Genomic DNA, 18,956 nt, shown 5'->3' on the forward strand with positions numbered 1-18,956 from the left:
CTGCCACTGTCAGCCGGAAGTGGCCCGTTCGATTACTGTTTTGAGCTGTCTGGCGTGGATGGGCTGCATTCAACTCCAAATAGCTGGTCGGCCGTAACCAGAATCCAAACGCCAGCCGTTTTATGGATTCTCATTTAATTTCCAAGAATATCTCAGTACTGGGTTATTTCCAATTTCAAATTAAACATATATATATTAAACAAATACAAGATAAAAAGTACTTAGGGAACATAATATACAGTTTATAAATATATACAGACACACACATATATGCAAAAATATATATATGCATATATCCACCCATATATATATACATATATGCATATATCCACACATATATGCATATGGGTGGATATATATATATATATATATATATATATTTGTGCATGTGTGTGTCTGTATATATTTATAAACTGTATATTGTGTTCCATAATTCAATGGACAATGGAATTGTACTTTTTTCATATATACCATCAAACATATGTTCATATATAAAGTGGGTCACTATACAAAACGAAGTGAGATAACTGTTTATGAATATCTGTTCAACTTTATGTAAACTTGTGTAACTCATGAAAGATAAATGAGTGTTTCAATAAAACTATTATATATAAAAATGTATAGTGCCGTGTTGGTCAGGACTCCCTGGAAGAAGAGATCTTGTATCTCAATGGGACATTCCTGGATAAATAAAGGATAAATAAAAATAAATAGTGCAGTTTTTGTTTTCATTGCAATATATTTTTTTTATATTTATCAATATATAGCCATACATGGTCCATGCATATATTGCAATATATTTCAAAATATAAGGACTACTTTCCCATATATGGAAATGTATGATCCAATATATTGTATTATATTTTCCAATATATTACAATATATTTTTGTTTCATAAGGGGAGGCTATAGGACACCCACAGCCAATTACTAAGAACATCTATGTAAGGAGGTATTTTTTGGTTTTAAACAATAATATGATATATGAGGATTGTACTTATAATGGATTATTTTTACTTTACTTCATGCACTGGTTAATACTGCTTGTTTTTAGCTTATGTTGCGCTAATGGATAAAAGAAGCTGTTTCTACAATAATGTGGAGGGAGAGCTCTCATGTCAGACAGGCTGATAACTACAGCTCAGTGAGGTAAAAGACTCTGAGGGTTTAGATCAGGGGTGTCCAACCTTTTTAATATGAAGTGCCATTAAAAAATAAATAAATAAATAATTGTTATCAGCGTGCCAACGATCGAGAATTAAATTATCAAGGGGGGGGGGGGGGGTTGAGGAGCTTGACGCTCGTGAACTATCAGCAGGAGGGCGGGGGTATGGGGGTTATTCCCTATCTTTATTCAAGAGCGTGGTATTTAACTTTGAGAGCATACTTTATGTATTTATTTCCCTCAAACTCTGTCCTCACACTCAAATAGTGCCCTCGCACTCAAATAGTGTCTGCTTGCACTTAGATTTGCTCTGCTTGTGCTCAAACTGTACACTTGCACTCAGATATATTGCTGCTCAGAATTATTCTGTGCAGCAGTCTGTCGAAACTTTTGTGCAACAATCCTGTCAAAATCCCTCAACCAATAGGAGGCCAGGTGTCCTTGCGGGTGCGTTCCCTTTACTGTTATTACAGCGTCCCGTCAGGGCGGTTACTCTTTGGTTTATAAACTCCAGCCCTCCACGGCTTTATAACATGTACTTCACTTGTTTGATTTACAACTTTTTTGGGGTGGGGAGGAAGCACAGTTAGTGTATATATATATATACCAGCACCTTACATAATAGCTACGTTCAGCGGCGTACTGGGACTAAAAATCAGCCCGGGAATCTCGACCGGCCCTCGTTATCGCTAGTAAATTGTCAACGGGGGGAGGGGGCAGCGCCATACAGAGATATATAGATATATAGAGAGCTCTGGGAGGGGGGATTGCTAGTGAATTTTCCGACCGGCCCACTTCTTCCTCCAGACTGTTGTTCTGCTCCAGCACTGTTGTGCTACGGCTTGGTTCGGCCCGACGCGAAGCGGAGTGTCGACAACCATATTGTATAGATATTCGTATATCACGGCCTGAAGTGAGCTATTGCATTTATAAAACGGTTACCACGTGTGGCTGGCAATGTGAAAGAAAAATACACACTCCAATTTAAATAGTTTTTATTATTAAATAATGATGTTCAAAATAAAATAGTCCCTCCGTTGCCTTCTGCACAACACATAGTGCGAGGTGGTTGCTATGCAACAACAATAACAGCTAGAGAACATATTAGACAGACAGCATTGTCGTCGTTTAGGTGCTTTTTTTTCTGGAGATAGGCACTTCTCAATCCACTCCTCCATAGTAAGGCCACCCCGGAGGTCGAAGTTAACCTTAAATGTTTCCATTTTAAGCTTTGTTAGTTAGTTAGTTTCGTGACGGACGTAATGTAACAGTTGTAACCATATGGTTGTAACGGTTCTCAGACGCGGAGGGATACTGACTTGTGAAAAGTAACTACAATTATACCCGGGATATACGCTCATTATATCACGACTAAGAAACATCAGATTGCTTGATTTGAATTGTCCGTTTTATAAACATGTACTAACTGTGCTTACCCCCCCCCCCCCCCCCCCCAAAAAAAAGTTGTACAGCGAAGTGATGTACATGTTATGTTATAAAGCCGTGGAGGGCGGGAGCAGAGCCCTAGAGATACTAAGAGTTACGACACTCCCATAGACCTCCGTTGTAAAAAATGGCGGCGCCTACTTCCGGGGTATGGACATCGAAATAGTTCAACATATTGTCATTTGGGCGTTGGACCCCATTCACTTACATTACAGCGCGTCGAATAGTTCCAGAGGTAAGTTGCTGAAATATCGAACTCTTTTCAATTGTCAACTGTCTATATTGTATCAGAGGCCCTTTATGATGCTTATACTGGTCTTCATTTGTATATGCACAGCGTAATTATCTATATTTTATCTTGGTTATTACAACCCATTTTGCTAGCATTGCCTGCTAGTTAGCTAGCGCGACTTCGTCAGCTTTGATTTGAAGGTAAGATTTCAGTAATGAATCGCTAGCAGCTTATATATCAATGATGCTGGGTAACTAACAAGCAGGATTTAGATTGATTATGTGTTTTTATTGTTATTTTGGTTTTTATCTGCTGAACCTGACCGTGTCAGCCATCCTTAGTCGGCTTTTTCTGTATGATATGACTTAACTGCTAGCACTAGTAGAAATGAGGTGGCGTTTGTGATAAATATTTCATTGCATTTTGGGATATACTAACATTTCATTATGTGACATGTTGACTGTACTTAGTTTTTTTTGGTACTGTTCCGTGTTAACTCATCTGTACTGTACAACTAGCCTAGCGCTACTTTTTAATGCTTGATGGCATGCTAGGATAGAATCCTTTGTATTGTAATATACACACTAATTTAATGATTGTTCTTCAAAGGTATTATTCAGTCTTAAAAATATAATAGCCTACTGAATAGGCTACTCTACAGCAGTGAATGAAGGATGAGCCTAAAACATGGTCATGCATCCAAAATGTTTATTTTTAAACAAAATAAACACTTTAAAATAATAATTAGCACTTTTTTTTATTCAGCCTCATATGGCTGTTGCTGCTGCTGAAGGAGGGGGCTGCTGCTGGAGGAGGGGGCTGCTGCTGAAGGAGGGTGCTGCTGCTGAAGGAAGAGGAGGCTGGAGGCTGCTGATGGAGGACCGGGAATGGAGATGCCAAGTACATCGATGGCAACGAGTAAGGTGTTTGGCAGTGGCCTAGATGTTATGACCTTCGGTGCAGAGGTCTGTTGGGTCTTCTTTGCCTTCTTACTCTGACTCTTGCTGCCAAGATACCCTTTATGTGTATCCTTCCTCTCAGCCCTGATGCACTTTGATGCAATCCTTAACCTCAGCCTGATGTATGTTGAGAGGATTTTTTTTCTTCAGGTCATGGCATGAGGGCAGGTTGCTGTCCAGCAACATGGCTTCTTGTTCCAACTGTGACACTGCATTTGAGGACTCCATGAGGGAATCGCTCATCCTCACACGGAACAGCTGCTCCACGTTCTGAACACGGGGGAAAACCTCATCTGATGGACGGTAAAGTGCACCCCTTTTAAATTATTTTAATACCAGCAGACCAGCTCTCTCATTTATATCCTGTAGTGCCACAACAGAACCTTAGTTGTATTGCTTTTTTCACGGTGTCTTTCCCCCACCGTATCCCACCTTTTTTTGATTGCCCAAGTGCTCTAATTTGGTCTGTGTTGAAGATTTTTTGAAACTTTAGATGAATCAAATAGTGTTTTTTTTTTAATGCCGAATGAATCCTCTTCTGGTTTACCAGAGCCCTCTCGGCTCTCTTTCTTAGTAATCTCTCCCTTCTCAGTTGCCTCATTAGATCCTCCACGTGAGCCCGGTCACAACTGGCCCTTGGCAGTCTGGTCCCTGGAGCACCTGACCCTGGCAAACTGGCCTCTTCATAGCTGACCCCTGACTGACTGGCTCCTGGCACACTGATCTCTGGTAAGGTGGCCTCTTGATTTTCGGCCCCTGACATACTGGCCCCTGGCAGTCTGCTGACATCTGTCTCACTCTCTCTGTCTGTGATGTCCCTTTCATTCCCTTGGAACTCCACCTCAATATCTCCCTGAATCTCTGTAACAATAACAAGGCAATTGCTGTTATATGTGTATGCTGCCTTTACATGTGCACCTATTGTCATTTAAGGGTACACTATACTCCTACAGTATAGTGACATTCATCTAAGTTCGCCTATTGGCAATGTTACAGTATGAAGAAATCTGTAGATGATCTCCATGTGGTATATGAGTCTTCAGAGAATCCCTGAACCCTGGTATTTTTGAAGCTGTATAATCTGAAAGTTGCATTAGGAGTGTAGTCTATCCTTGAATTATATAACATGGGAAACATTGTTAGCTTCATATATCATACCAATGTTTGATGTGCAGTAATAGGTGTGGTCATTATTCCTGACAGCTGGAGGCATACTCCTTGACGTGAATTTTCTCCTTTTCGGTTTAGGCCGATGTATAAATACTGTTGGAACAGCATCTGGCCTCAACCTCAAATTTCCTCCTGATTTGTTGCCAATATATTGGTCGTCTTCAAAGTGTACCTGTGGGTAGGTAGGTTTGATCAGTTTCCCCTGCACACTTCAAATGTCATTGAAGAGTCATAATTCTCTACACTTGGAAATATGATGCCCTTTAAAATGTTAATAAGTCATGTCACCTCTGTGAACATTACTTACATGACAGAGTTTTCTGCTGTTGTTGTCCTCTGTCAGACACAGGTTTTGTCTGTTGACCATTGCCATCCATCTCTTCCTTCGCTCTACGTCCTTAGGGAAGCCATACATCCGGAACCCCTTCTCGGATCGATTAGAGCACCCAAATGCTATGTATGACAACTGATCTATTAAAATGCAATATAAACGAAAGTGCCATAATATTTATTGTGCAAACATTTTAACATGAATATTGCTATGTCCTCTGTTCAGTCTGCTCCCAACTGTATTCTCTCCCATTATTCACCACTGTTCCTATTCTTGCTCTGCTTTTTAGGGCCCAGGAAACCGATGATGAGGATGTCCCTTTCACAAAGGAACCTTCTTGTTTTTTTCAAAATGATTAGGCCCCTGGATGCCCTAGACTAGAGTTCTGTATTGCTTTTTTGTAAATAGTTGCTTTTTTGTAAATAGTTGCTTTTTTGTAAATAGTTGTTTGTAAATATTTGTAAAATGCCCCAGTAGTAATACAAATGCCACTTCAATCTCATTAGTATGCAGAAAAAGTGACAGGTCGCCCCGCCCCTTTTCGACCGGAAGTCCCGCCTTATTTGACCGGAAGTCCCGCCTTTTTATTTTTATTTTGAAAACCGGAAGTCCCGCCTCGTTCGACCGGAAGTCCCGCCTCGTTCGACCGGATGTCCCTCGTCTTTAGTCACTCTTAAATATGTTTCAAGTCGAGAGAAAATGGCCAAGAGACGTCTTGATATGAATTTAATCAGCGAGACACCGGTGACAACTTACAGCCATCCGTTGGGTGCTCCAAATCAAAGTAAAGCATATAAAAAACAGATATTTTAAAAAGTCAGCCTTTTTGCTAGAGGATAAGGGAGGGGGAAAACCCCAAACCCCCTATGGAGAAGTCATAAACCCCCTATGGAGACAAACATGTTGTAAACAGAGGGAGGTAGGTAGGTAATATACTTAAATATATATATATAGAAAGTCAGAGAATATTTATCAGAGGATAACGCATATACATTTGTACAAGTCGACACGGGTGCATTTTGTTAAGAAAACAGAGTTTTCGTACTCAGACCGCTGCAACAATTTCAAGCAGATCTCTGCGATATGCAGTCGCTGTCCGAATATAATGATGGCTTTAATTATTTGTTAACAGTCATAAATGTATTTAGAAAAACCTGTGCTCAAACATTAAAAAGAAAAAGAAGGGTAAGGTTACCAAAGCTTTTTGATACAGTTTTAACACACAGCGAGATCCCTAAAAAGTTACAAACAGCTGAGGGGAAAGAATTCTTTAATAAAGTTTAATAAAGTTTTTCAAAACTTGTTGAAGAAAAACGGTATACAACATTATATATAACCGCCATTGACATAAAGGCATGTATGGTAGAAAGATTTAACCGTACGCTGAAAACTAAAATGTGGAGGTATTTTACAGCTAAAAACACTCCTAGACCTATGATAGTGTTTTTTATGTATGACAACTCTACAACTGGTAGAAAGTTAAGTACTTTTTCTGAGCAGATTTTCTTTAAGACTGTGACTCTTAACTAACCAACCCCCGAGAGACAGACATACTCATCCACTTTTCAACGTATTTTGTTTTTGTCTTTCTCGCTTTTTTTTCCATTATATTTTTGGAAAAAACTACATAGTGATTGCTAGCAAAAATACAACATGCAACTAATACATTATACAATATTACGACTTTTGGCGATATTTTCAACACAATATACTTGTACCTTTTTTTTTTTTTGTAGGACTTCAAGATATGTTGCATGTCATGCATAAACACGGTGTCATCTTTCTTGAAACTGATGTGCTGTCCGTTTTACAAACAAGTTATGTTTATGCTTCTTCATCCTATGAATGTTCCTCCCCCGTCCCTCTTCACAATAACAATCAAGGTGGATCTGTGAAATGAAACACCTCTTCCCAAAGCGTGACTACCCTATTGAGGGCATGCGTCTAAGGCAGTAGGGTCTAAATCGATGGGCCAGATATACTAACATGCAGAACGTACGGTATGTTTGAAAAAGACTAACCATTTATCCAGTTCAAGCTGTCTTTAAGATGTGACATCGCGCTCTGACTATTTCCCATAAAATCGTGACAAACTATTACTTGTTCTTACATTTGACCTCTTGCTGCTTGGTTGAAAATGATAGATGAAAAAGAACTTTTTTAAAAAGAGTCAAACCACAAATGTTTTAAGATTGTTACAAAATGTAAAAAATAAAAAAGGTCTGGAGACAAAATTAATTCAGGTGACTCTGGCTTTATTAGGACAACAGACATATAATACAAATGGGTTAGGGGTTAAATATAACCATCGTGGACTTAATAGTCTAACAAAATACTTTTATCTGAATACATTTTGTTCTTTTTAAGAGCACTTTTTGAAATTATTTATTTATTATTTCAGTGGAACAATCCAGTGTTTGTTAACATTAACGCTTTCTTCTCTTTTTCTTGTGTTACTAAGATACTTTTAAACACACTTTGCAACACTTGTTCAGATAAAACAAGGTTTTTTCTTTTCTGATAAACTTACATATTTTAGTTATTTTATGTTACCAAGATACTTTGAGATACACCCTGATGTACACAACACTTAACAAAGGGTATAATATGAAGTAGTTGGTAAGGAAGGGGTTTTTCTTTAAGGGTGCAAAACTTTTAGAACAGGGTAAAATATTCATTAATTTGTATTGAATTGAGTTTTCTTTTTTTGATTTTCAACATACTATATGACTTTTACATATTTCTGACGTACTATACTTTTTTTTTTTGACTTTTTTCTGTAGAATCTTGACAAAACTATTACTTGTTCTTAAATGATGACCTATTGCTGGAGATGAGATGAAAAAGCTACAACGCTTAAAGAACTTTTTTCTAAAAAACTCTCAATTCTACACTGACTCCCCCCACTCAACGCAATAAGTCCCACCCCACTCAGCAAATCATCTAAAACGAAGGACCCCATCAAGACGACCGTTGAAAACTAGCCATGGATCTGAGAAAAACCAAGTCTGATGTAGCCTACCCTTATTATCACCAGGATAATGGATATGGGCTTAATGACTGGATGGTACAAAGTAGGGGAGAGGATGTTCCCGAAGAAGAGCTCTCCTCTATATGTAATAGTATTGTAAACGAAACATTTAAAGTGGTCCCGGAATCTTCATTTTTCAGAAACATTCTGTAACATTACCGAAGAAATTACACTTACTCTTTTTCTTGTGTTACCAAGATACTTTTAGATACAGTTTGGTGTCTGAAAACTGAAACTGGGTGAATATAAAGTACTTTATAAGGAATTCGGATTCTTTTAAAGGCAGATTTTGGCTTTTTTCTCTTGCCAAGATACTTTTAGACACACTTTGAGGGATGCAAAACCTTAAAACTAGAAAATGAAGTACAGTCTGATTAGATTTTTTCTTAAAGACTGTTTCTCTAAAAGGTAAGTTTGTGATTTTAACAATTTTCCCTGACACTTGGCAGATTTGTGTGTAATTCTCTCACAAAGGAACTGTAAGATACACTTTTTATGTATGCAAAACCTTAAACTTTTTTTTTTTTTTTTAAAATAAAATACTTTGTCTGAATACATTTTCTTTAAAGGCACTTTTTTTTATTTTAACGCTATTTCAGTGGAAAAATACAGTTTTGTTGACATCAAGGCTTTTTTCTCTTTTCCTGTGTTACTAAGATACTTTTAGACACACTTTGATGTATGCAACACTTGTTCAGTTAAACAATGGGTTTTTTTTTCTGATAAACTTACATATTTTAGTTATTTTATGTTACCAAGATACTTTGAGATACACCCTGATGTACGCAACACTTAACAAAAGGGTATAATATGAAGTACTTGGTAAGGAAGGGGTTTTTCTTTAAGGGTGTAAAACTTTAGAACAGGGTAAAATATTCATTAAATTGTATTGAATTGAGTTTTCTTTTTTGATTTTCAACATACTATTTGTACACAATGACTTTTCCATATTTCTGATAAACTATACTTTTTCCGTAAAATCATGACAAACTATTACTTATTCTTAAATGTCACCTATTGCTGGAGATGAGATGAAAAAGCTACAACGCTTAAAGAACTTTTTTTCTAAAAACTCTCAATTCTATAATTGACTCCCCCATTCAACGCAATGAGCCCCACCCTCCACTCAGCAAATCTTCTAAAACGAAGGACCTCACTAAGACGATCGTTGTAAACTAGCTATGGAGCAGAGAAAAGCCAAGACTCCCCCCGCGAGTTGCAGTCAGGAACAGAGTCCACCAGCGACACCACCATGTGGGAAACCCGAATCTTGCAGTACTACTGCTGCTGATGCTACTCCTCGGGTCAAGAAGTCTCGGTTTAGGGACACAGTGAAATCGGAATTGTTTTATATTCTGGAGATGGTGATGTATCGGTACAGAAAAGAAATCTGCAAAGAATGCCGACGCAGTAACCCCGACCAGAGGCAACACGATTGTCGGAATGACATGCCCGATTTCTTCTTCAGAAACAATTACAAAGCGTTAATGAAAAGACTTTGGCTCGCCGACTTCGTTGCAGTGATTGACCAGAGTCTTATTGAAAAAGGCATTTGCGAGGATAAACTGAGGATAGGACGCGCTTCGGAAGCCTTTCTGCACAAGCTTGTAAAATGCAGATGCCTCAAGGAGAGACTTGAAATATCCATACAGAGTTGGATGGAGAAGAAGAAGAAGAAGACTAACAAACAGCAGTCGGATGGAGAAGAAGCCAGGGACTTGTTCAATGCAGTGACTTTTTTCTTTAAGTAAAATAAAAATGGGAAACTACTATGCAAAACGCTCTGTATATATTGATCATAATGTAGTCCTTACCCGTTTAATAAGTGTGATGATGGGGACGATTGAAAACAGAATGAGTAGTGACCCCCGTGTAAGCAGAATGGCTGAAGTTTATAAACTAGAAGACATTTTGGATATCGTTCGTTCTGGCAGTACTATTCCGGGTCATTGGGAAATGATTGTAAACGAAACATTTAAAGTGGTCCTGGAATCTTCATTTTCCGAAACATTCTGTAACATTATCTCAGAAATGAAACAAACATCAACAGTGTATCATGTGCTCTCATTGTATGCTCTGTTTGTAGATGTAATGCATCTTTGCGTCGAAAACAGCATAGACGTGAATATTTTGACTGAAGTGAAAAAACTCCATCACGATATCTCCAGTAATATGGGAGACTGTCCTGGGGATGCTACAATCAGTATAACTATTGATTTTGCGTGTGAAAAAAATGGTTTTTTACATCTAAAAACTGTTGTCATCATTTTAGCAAGGGGAGCGTGTCTGATACATGTGTATTACAGTCCTTCTTGTTGTGTTTTTCAGTGTTTTCTGTGTGTCTGTACACACAAAGCACGCGTCATTATCTACTTTTCAGCTTTTATATACAAAGTGTATCTTCAGTAACTTTACCAGAGAATTTAAGCATAAATCTGTCAAATGTTCAAAACAGCCTTGTTTCACTGAAATACCCTCAAAATGACAAACTGCCATTATTACGAAATCTCCTCAAACAGAGTACTTTCTACAGATGAAGCCTTCCCACTCAACGCAATATGTCCCACCCACTCAGCAAATCATATAAAACTAAGGACGACCGTTAAAAACTAGCCATGGATCTGAGAAAAACCAAGTCTGATGTAGCCTGCCCTTATTATCACCAGGATAATGGATATGGGCTTAATGACTGGATGTTACAAAGTAGGGGAGAGGATGTCCCCGAAGAAGAGCTCTCATCTATATCATATCCATGTAAGGTTTTTAGGACAAAAGAGGACCATGATAACATGACATATGAAGAATATCTTTCTTTAAAAGATGGTATTATAGATAACCTTTATAGAAACAGTATATCTCATACCACTCGCCAAGATCGCAAACGACAATTAGCAGAAAAGAATAGAAAAAGTAAAGAAAAACGAAGAAAAAGAAAAAGCAACATGAAAAGGAGAAGAAAAATTAAAAGCAAACGCAGAATGCGAATGAAAAGAAAAGGGACCATAGGACGGAAAACTAAAAAGACAAAAAGAAGGAAGGTGAAAAGAAAAAGAAACAAAGTGAAGAAATTTAAACTAGAGGATGGTGTTGTAGAGCCATTACCGGATCATAATAATCTTATAGAACATCTCCCGCTAACCGACTGCTGCGAATGTGTTGAACAAATACCAAAAGCAATGGCAGAACTTTGCTTCAGTATAATGAGAGAAAAAGCGCGATACTGTGGAATTGCCCAAATTGGCGACAGTGCCAGAATATGTATTAAAAGACTGTTGGAGGATCTCTATTCTAGTGTCGGTTGTCATTGTCGGCATTCTTTGCAGATTTCTTTTCTGTACCGATACATCACCATCTCCAGAATATAAAACAATTCCGATTTCACTGTGTCCCTAAACCGAGACTTCTTGACCCGAGGAGTAGCATCAGCAGCAGTAGTACTGCAAGATTCGGGTTTCCCACATGGTGGTGTCGCTGGTGGACTCTGTTCCTGACTGCAACTCGCGGGGGGAGTCTTAGCTTTTCTCTGCTCCATAGCTAGTTTACAACGATCGTCTTAGTGAGGTCCTTCGTTTTAGAAGATTTGCTGAGTGGAGGGTGGGGCTCATTGCGTTGAATGGGGGAGTCAATTATAGAATTGAGAGTTTTTAGAAAAAAAGTTCTTTAAGCGTTGTAGCTTTTTCATCTCATCTCCAGCAATAGGTGACATTTAAGAATAAGTAATAGTTTGTCATGATTTTACGGAAAAAGTATAGTTTATCAGAAATATGGAAAAGTCATTGTGTACAAATAGTATGTTGAAAATCAAAAAAGAAAACTCAATTCAATACAAATTAATGAATATTTTACCCTGTTCTAAAGTTTTACACCCTTAAAGAAAAACCCCTTCCTTACCAACTACTTCATATTATACCCTTTTGTTAAGTGTTGCGTACATCAGGGTGTATCTCAAAGTATCTTGGTAACATAAAATAACTAAAATATGTAAGTTTATCAGAAAAGAAAAAACCTTGTTTTATCTGAACAAGTGTTGCAAAGTGTGTTTAAAAGTATCTTAGTAACACAAGAAAAAGAGAAGAAAGCGTTAATGTTAACAAACACTGGATTGTTCCACTGAAATAATAAATAAATAATTTCAAAAAGTGCTCTTAAAAAGAACAAAATGTATTCAGATAAAAGTATTTTGTTAGACTATTAAGTCCACGATGGTTATATTTAACCCCTAACCCATTTGTATTATATGTCTGTTGTCCTAATAAAGCCAGAGTCACCTGAATTAATTTTGTCTCCAGACCTTTTTTATTTTTTACATTTTGTAACAATCTTAAAACATTTGTGGTTTGACTCTTTTTAAAAAAGTTCTTTTTCATCTATCATTTTCAACCAAGCAGCAAGAGGTCAAATGTAAGAACAAGTAATAGTTTGTCACGATTTTATGGGAAATAGTCAGAGCGCGATGTCACATCTTAAAGACAGCTTGAACTGGATAAATGGTTAGTCTTTTTCAAACATACCGTACGTTCTGCATGTTAGTATATCTGGCCCATCGATTTAGACCCTACTGCCTTAGACGCATGCCCTCAATAGGGTAGTCACGCTTTGGGAAGAGGTGTTTCATTTCACAGATCCACCTTGATTGTTATTGTGAAGAGGGACGGGGGAGGAACATTCATAGGATGAAGAAGCATAAACATAACTTGTTTGTAAAACGGACAGCACATCAGTTTCAAGAAAGATGACACCGTGTTTATGCATGACATGCAACATATCTTGAAGTCCTACAAAAAAAAAAAAAGGTACAAGTATATTGTGTTGAAAATATCGCCAAAAGTCGTAATATTGTATAATGTATTAGTTGCATGTTGTATTTTTGCTAGCAATCACTATGTAGTTTTTTCCAAAAATATAATGGAAAAAAAAAGCGAGAAAGACAAAAACAAAATACGTTGAAAAGTGGATGAGTATGTCTGTCTCTCGGGGGTTGGTTAGTTAAGAGTCACAGTCTTAAAGAAAATCTGCTCAGAAAAAGTACTTAACTTTCTACCAGTTGTAGAGTTGTCATACATAAAAAACACTATCATAGGTCTAGGAGTGTTTTTAGCTGTAAAATACCTCCACATTTTAGTTTTCAGCGTACGGTTAAATCTTTCTACCATACATGCCTTTATGTCAATGGCGGTTATATATAATGTTGTATACCGTTTTTCTTCAACAAGTTTTGAAAAACTTTATTAAACTTTATTAAAGAATTCTTTCCCCTCAGCTGTTTGTAACTTTTTAGGGATCTCGCTGTGTGTTAAAAACTGTATCAAAAAGCTTTGGTAACCTTACCCTTCTTTTTCTTTTTAATGTTTGAGCACAGGTTTTTCTAAATACATTTATGACTGTTAACAAATAATTAAAGCCATCATTATATTCGGACAGCGACTGCATATCGCAGAGATCTGCTTGAAATTGTTGCAGCGGTCTGAGTACGAAAACTCTGTTTTCTTAACAAAATGCACCCGTGTCGACTTGTACAAATGTATATGCGTTATCCTCTGATAAATATTCTCTGACTTTCTATATATATTTAAGTATATTACCTACCTACCTCCCTCTGTTTACAACATGTTTGTCTCCATAGGGGGTTTATGACTTCTCCATAGGGGGTTTGGGGTTTTCCCCCTCCCTTATCCTCTAGCAAAAAGGCTGACTTTTTAAAATATCTGTTTTTTATATGCTTTACTTTGATTTGGAGCACCCAACGGATGGCTGTAAGTTGTCACCGGTGTCTCGCTGATTAAATTCATATCAAGACGTCTCTTGGCCATTTTCTCTCGACTTGAAAAATATTTAAGAGTGACTAAAGACGATGGCTTTTTATTTAGACAGAGGGAGAGGGTGAGGGGCGGGGAAAGTGTGTGTGTGTGTGTGTGTGTGTGTGTGTGTGTTCCCCCTCCTCCACCATATGTTCTCTCCCCTCATGTCCTGTCATGTCCTGTTTGCAAAAACAGAGAGGTTTAAATATATGTTTTTAAGATGCCTTACTTTTGATTAATTTCATGTTATTTGCAAGTATTTGTAAGTTACATTCGATACTGTATACAGGATTAACCACACAGGAAGTGGTAAGGAGGCGGGACATATATCCTAGGCATATTAATTGATTGAAAACAACGGCATTTTATTTTTCTCATTTTTTTAATTTTAATTTATTTTTTATTTTATTTTGAAAACCGGAAGCGGGGGCGGGACATCCGCCGGAAGCGGGGGCGGGACATCCGGTCGAACGAGGCGGGACTTCCGGTCGAACGAGGCGGGACTTCCGGTTTTCAAAATAAAAATAAAAAGGCGGGACTTCCGATCAAATAAGGCGGGACTTCCGGTCGAAAAGGGGCGGGGCGACCTGTCACTTTTTCTGCATACTAATGAGATTGAAGTGGCATTTGTATTACTACTTGCCCCCACCCACAATTGTTGTTCGCACAATTATGCTTGTGCGAACAACAATTGTGGGTGGGTGCTTATTGTGCTGCAGACATTGAAGGACCTCAGTCTCCTGAGGAAAGACAGGTGAAAGGTGAGGAGAGGTCATCGCTTGGAAGGTTTTATATCCTGTGGTGTCTCAACAGAACTTAATATGAATTGCTTTATTGTCTCGTCGCTGGATCACCTCCACCTGGCAAAGTGGCCTCGTCATTTTAATTTGTATTGTTGACAAACCTGTTTGTGTTGCTCTGTTGAACCATGGTTCAACAGGAGCTTCTGTAAATAGTTTTGTAAATAGTTTGAATATTTATCATAGTAATCATTTTCAGTCTCCCACTCTCTCAATTTAATTTATCGTTTCTTTGCCCCACCATATATTTTGTTGTCCAAGGGCACTAATTTGGTCTGTGTTGAAGATTGTTTTACACTTTAAATTAATCCAAATTGTGTTTTTTGGCTGAATTAATCATTTTCTGTTGAACCCTAACCCTCTTTGTTCTCATTCTCATTCATTTGACTTTGTTTTGTTCCAACACACATCACTTTTTCCATACACTGTTCTTAATAAGTAATAGGCTACCAAACTTTCCGTTTTCACCCTGCCTCTCCAAATGCAAAACTGTCAATAAAAAGTATGCAATAATGCAATAATGCAATTACAGCTGAAAAAGTACTTGGGTGTGTGTGTTTTTTTAATATATATATTTACCATTCAATAACGCAATCGCTGCTGTCTGTCTGTCCCATATAAGAACATGACAGCGCAGCGCAACTATACTACGGACGTGACTGCCCTGACAGTGACAGCAACATAGCCTGCTTGTGCTGCCACACTTTCCCCTCAAAATATCGTTAAATAACGAAACTTGTAAATATTGCCAATCCATACAAAGTGTAACCACATCATGTAAATATGAAAGCAATCTTTAAAAAATAACAGCGTTGGTTTAATCTATGACTATTTTGACCATGTTTGTGCTGTTTTTGCCATAGAGAAGCATTGCCACGGAAGTGCGTTTTGAAGTATCCCGGCATACATAAACCACGTGACCGGCTGGCGGCGACATCAAAGTGTGTCGTAACTCTTATCTCTCTATGGCTCTGGGCGGGAGTTTATAAACCAAAGAGTAACCGCCCTTACGGGACGCTGTAATAACAGTAAAGCGAACGCACCCGCAAGGACACCTGGCCTCCTATTGGTTGAGGGATTTTGGATTGTTGCACAAAGTTTCGAGTGCGCACAGAATAATTCTGAGAGCAGAAAAAGTTTCGAGCGCGCACAGAATAATTCTGAGCAGCAATATATCTGAGTGCAAGCGTACAGTTTGAGCACAAGCAGAGCAAATCTAAGTGCAAGCAGGCACTATTTGAGTGCGAGGGCACTATTTGAGTGCAAGGACAGAGTTTGAGGGAAATAAATACATAAAGTATGCTTTCAAATTTAAATACCACGCTCTTGAATAAAGATAGGGAATAACCCCCATACGGGGGGAGCCTCGCTGCGGGGAAGCAGTGTGTGGACCTGTCAGCGCAATTTAGCCTACATGATGCGGAATTTAACAAACACATTTAAATAATTGGTTTAAACGGCATAATAATAAGGACGATCGTCCGTTCTGTGATTCTCCAGAGCACACATGTTATGATATTAGGGTCATGCAGAGTGAGATGAGATCGCTGTCCCTTTCAAGAGAGAGAGAGAGGGGTGTGGCTTGTGGATGTGTATTTGTGGATGGTAGAGCGACAGTGAGGGAACGTGTGTATGTTTCTGGAAGTGAAACGAGGAAGCAGAAAAACCATGAGAAAAACAGAGGTCTGTGATGTATTTTGTGAAACAGAAGAACAGCTAAATATGTCCACATATCCTCTTAAAATACTCTGTCCAACATAGCCGTGGGAACATGTTTCAAATGGGGGGTGCTGTGGGGATGACACCAGGACTGGTTCTGAACAATTTGCTGCCCTAGGCAAGATTTTAGCAGGCAATGAAAAACCTCTACAAAAGACCAATACACTACAAGCAGAGAAACGTATTGACATGGTGGACAGCTTATATAAAAAGGCTTCAAATGCATTTAGTACTCAATGAACATGTTTGATTTGGGGGGTGGACGTCACATCCTCTAGGGGGGTCCGGGGTATGCCCCCCCAGGAAGATTTGTTTTAACATTTTAAAGTAAAATGCTTCAATCTGGTGCACTCTAGCAGAATTACTAGACACCTGATCTACAGTAGGAGGTACACCTCTAAAACACCCATATGGAAAAGATCGGTTTATATTTTAATAATCAAATAAGTATGTGAACATAACCAATAACCTATAGCCAATAACAAATAAATGTAACTTATTTTATTTTTGTTGTTGATTCATATCTTATTTGACCAGTTAACATTTATTTATTTATACATCTTTTTTAATCTCTCCAGTTTTAAATGATATTTTTGGTTTACTGTCCTATAGTATACATTAAAATGATTTAAAACCTGTTTTTATTTATCCTAATAATTATAAAGGAGTGCCTTGGAAATATGTGTTTACATAAATTGTGATCAAAACGTTTGAGACCCACTGAGATAACTTAGACTAAAGTGAACTATCTAAACCCTGAGAGTCTTTTACCTCACTGAGCAGTAGTTATCAGCCTCTCAGTCTGACATGAGAGTGGATCCCTCCACATTATTGTAGAAACAGCTTGTTTTATCCGTTAGCGCAACATAAGCTAAAAACAAGCAGTATTAACCAGTATATGAAGTAAAGTAACAATAATTCATTAGAAGTACAATCCTCATATATCATATTATTGTTTAAAACCTAAAAAGACCTCCTTACATAGATGTTCTTAGTAATTGGCTGTGGGTGTCCTAGCCTCCTGCTTTATGAAGAATAGGACGTGTATTGTAAACCTGATGCACTATATTTAAAGTAATTCAGCCACTTCAGGGGACCATGGGACTCACATCAGTTAGCATCAGAAGTAAAAAGGCAAAAGTGTTTAAAACTACCATTTATCAAAGTATTTTACTAAGCTGCAGTGTAATACTCTTCCGTGTTACAATGGGCTTCCCGCTTTTAGTATAGGGAACGGGACCCCGGAAGATAAGTTCAGCTGTTGAGCTTTGAGCTATAGCGCTCAGTCAAAGTTTGTATTTGGGATGCTCCAGGTATGGTCACATTTGGGTTTATGGGTTGTGTTTTGTTTATGGTTTGTCTATTTTTGCCTTCGCTTGTTTTTTTGTACTGTTTTTTCCCCTTCCCCGGTCTTCTTCTTCCCCCCCACCACTCCTCTCCCCTCAGTCCTCGGGAAGCACAACGGTTTCAGACCACCTTCATTAGACTCCCCATATGACTAACAGTATGACGACTGCTGGCAGAAGTGTGCGCCTGATCTCCTGGAACACCAGAGGAATGAACAAAGCTATTAAAATTGGTAAGGTCTTGACTCGACTGCAACATCTTAAAGGGGACATTATATTTGTACAAGAAACACACCTGAAAACGTCTGACACCCTTTGCATCAAGCGGGCATGGATGGGCCATTACTTCCACTCAAGATTTTCTAGTAAAGCCAGAGGTGCTTCCATTATTATTCACAAGAGTGTGATGTTCGTACCAACAAATACTATTCTCGACAATAATGGCCGCTACGTCATAGTTTCAGGTGTCTTGCAGGGCATGCCTGTAATTTTGGTTTCCGTTTACGCACCCAACTGGGATGATGACCAATTATTTATGAACCTTTCTGCTAAAATCCCGAACGCAGACAATCACCGCATAATCGTGGGTGGAGATTTGAACTCGATTCAAGATGTGCATCTCGACAGGTCATCCCATAAGCTTGCTACTCTCTCAAAATCCGCTAATGTAGACTCAAATTATGCAGCACAATTAGGAATCTCAGACCCTTGGAGATTTAAAAACCCTCAAAGTAAAGCTTTCTCTTTTTCTCACACATCCGATCCATCACACATTCGCGCGAATAGATTTTTTTCTGCTTGATGACAGCTTGCTACACCTTGCCAGCGCGTGTCAATACCATCCTATAGCCACCTCAGATCACGCCCCTGTATCAATTGACATCCACTTCCCTCTTAGTGTTACTAAGTTGTGGAGGTTCAGTTCCCACCTGCTGTCAGATGACAAGTTTAAGGACTTTG

General features: G+C 38.4%; 1 protein-coding gene and 1 long non-coding RNA gene across 5 annotated transcripts in view; one reads left to right on the forward strand and one right to left on the reverse strand.

Annotated features, from left to right (window-relative positions):
- LOC117467509 (4-galactosyl-N-acetylglucosaminide 3-alpha-L-fucosyltransferase 9-like) overlaps positions 1-18,956 on the reverse strand; it is a 65,836-nt gene that overhangs the window by 35,900 nt on the left and 10,980 nt on the right. The window lies entirely within an intron of this gene.
- On the forward strand, positions 3,688-5,715 carry LOC139436049 (uncharacterized). 3 transcript variants are annotated; one of them, XR_011645255.1, is made up of 4 exons: positions 3,688-3,807; positions 4,394-4,530; positions 5,050-5,153; positions 5,315-5,715. It is a non-coding gene; the product is annotated as an uncharacterized lncRNA (long non-coding RNA). The 3 variants fall into 3 exon arrangements; XR_011645256.1 differs by having other exon boundaries at positions 5,050-5,149; XR_011645257.1 differs by lacking the exon at positions 3,688-3,807 and adding an exon at positions 4,016-4,104.

This window comes from Pseudochaenichthys georgianus, chromosome 22 (genome assembly GCF_902827115.2).
Source record: "Pseudochaenichthys georgianus chromosome 22, fPseGeo1.2, whole genome shotgun sequence".
Taxonomy (NCBI): domain Eukaryota; kingdom Metazoa; phylum Chordata; class Actinopteri; order Perciformes; family Channichthyidae; genus Pseudochaenichthys; species Pseudochaenichthys georgianus.